Here is a 2559-nt window from a genome sequence, read left to right as displayed (position 1 = left end):
ATATTTGTCTCTGGATTCTAGTCAGGTGGAGGCAGGTCAGCCAAGTGCCATTTGGTTCCCAACAACAGTGGAGTATGTGTCCTAATTACATGTTGGAGCATCTTGTGAGTATATGCCCAGGAGTGGTCTAGATGAATCTTCTGGTAGTACTATGTCCAATTTCCAGAGGAACTGCCAAACTGATTTTCACAGTGGTTGTACCAGCTTGCAATTCCACCAGCAATGAAGGAGTATTCCTCTTCCTCCACAACCTCACCAGTATCTGCTGTCCCCTGAGTTTTCTATCCCAACCATTCTGACTGGTGTGAGGTGAAATCTCAGGGTTGTTTTGATTTGCATTTCCCTGATGACTAAGGATGTTGAACAATTCTTTAGGTGCTTCTCAGCCATTCAGTATTCCTCAGTTGAGAATTCTTTTTTAACTCTGTACCCCATTTTTTAATCATGTTATTTGTTTCTCTGGAATCTAACTTCTTGAGTTCTATGTATATACTGGATATGAGCCCTCTATCAGATATAGGATTGGCAAAGATCTTTTTCCAATTTGTTGGTTGTCATTTTGTCTTATTGACAGTGTCTTTTGCCTTACAGAAGCTTTGCAACTTTTTGAAGTCCCATTTGTCGATTCTTGATCTTAGAGGATAAGCTATTGGTGATCTGTTCAGGAAATTTCCCCACTTTCTTTTCTATTAGTTTGAGTGTATCTGGTTTTATGTGGAGGTCCTTGATCCACTTGGACTTGACCTTTGCACAAGGAGATAAGAATGGTTCAATTTGCCTTCTTCTACATGCTAACCGCCAGTTGAGCCAGCGCCATTTGTTGTAAATGCTATCTTTTTTTCCACTGGATGGTTTTAGCTCCTTTGTCAAAGATCAAGTGGACATAGGTTTGTTGGTCCATTTCTGGGTCTCCAGTTCTATTCCATTGACCTACCTGCCTATCACTGCATCAATACCCTGCAGTTTTTATCACAGTCGTTTTGTTGTACACATTAAGGTCTGGGATGTTGATTCCACTAGAGGTTCCTTTATTGTTGAGAATAGTTTTGGCTGTCCTGGGTGTTTTGATATTCCAGATGAATTTGCAAACTGCTCTTTCTAACTCTGTGAAGAATTGAGTTGAAATTTTCATGGGGATTGCATTGAATCTGTAAATTGCTTTTGACTAGATGGCCATTTTTACTATATTAATACTGCCAATCCACGAGCATGTGAGATCTTTCCATCTTCTGAGATCTTCTTCAATTTCCTTCTTCACAGACTTGAAGTTTTTGTCAAACAGATCTTTTCCCTACTTAGAGTCACACCAAGGTATTTTATATTATATGTGACTATTGTGAAGGGTGTTGTTTCCCTAAATTCTTTCTTAGCCTGTTTATCCGTTGTGTAGAGGAAGGCCACTGGTTTGCTTGAATTAATTTTATATTCAGCTACTTTGCTGAAGTTGTTTATCAGGTTTAGTAGCTCTCTGGTGGAATTTTTGTGGTCACTTAACTATATCATATCATCAGCAAAAAGTGATAACTTGACTTCTTCCTCTCCAATTTATATCCCTTTGATTACCTTTAGTTGTGTAATTGCTCTGGCTAGAACTTCAAGTACAATATTAAATAGGTAGGCAGAGAGTGGGCAGCCTTGTCTACTCCTTGATTTTAGTGGGATTGCTTCAAGTTTCTCTCCATTTAGTTTGATGTTGGCTACTGGTTTTCTGTATATTGCTTTTACTATGCTTAAGTATGCACCTTGAATTCTTGACCTTTCCAAGACTTTTATCATGAAGGGATGTTGGATTTTGCCAAATGCTTTCTTGGCATCTAATGCGATGATCACATGATGCTTTCCTTCGAGTTTTTTTTTAATATAATGAATTACGTTGATGGATTTCCTAATATTGAATCATCCCTGCATCCCTGGGATGAATCCTACTTGATCATGTGTTTACTATGGAGTTTACTCTCACCAAACTACTGCACTTAGAGTTCAGAGCTAAGAACAAGGAAACTGAGTCCTACATGTGCAAAATGTTTTGGAATAATATTAGCTCATTTAGCCTCAAAATCTGTAAAATATTATCCCAATTTCTGATTAGATTAAGAGGTTAACTAACATGCTAAAGTCACATAAATGGATAAAGCCAGTAGTCCAATTCCAGTTTTGTTTGACAATCCAAACTTCAGCAATGTACCAGGATGGAATCATCAAATTTCTCAGTGTGTTAAGATCACCCAGAGATCTAATTAAAACAGACAGCTCATCACAGTCTTTTTTGTTTATTTTTTTCTTTTCTTTTCAGAACAGGGTCATTCTATGTAGCCTTGGCTGCCCTGGAATTCCATCTGCAGACCAGGCTAACCTTGAACTTAAGAGATCCATCTGCCCCTGCCTCCAAAGCACTGGGACAAAAGTGTATGCTACTACCACCCAGCCAGGTCCCCATTCTTAAAAGTCCATATAGCAAGGGTCAGGCTATGCACAACATTGGGAGTTATTAAGATTGACTGTTGGGGAGGGTGAGATGGCTGACTGAGTAAAGGTTCTATGGCCAAGCCTGATGACCTG

Source organism: Mastomys coucha, unplaced genomic scaffold (assembly GCF_008632895.1).
Source record: "Mastomys coucha isolate ucsf_1 unplaced genomic scaffold, UCSF_Mcou_1 pScaffold21, whole genome shotgun sequence".
Taxonomy (NCBI): Eukaryota; Metazoa; Chordata; class Mammalia; order Rodentia; family Muridae; genus Mastomys; species Mastomys coucha.
This window is presented reverse-complemented; position numbering follows the sequence as displayed.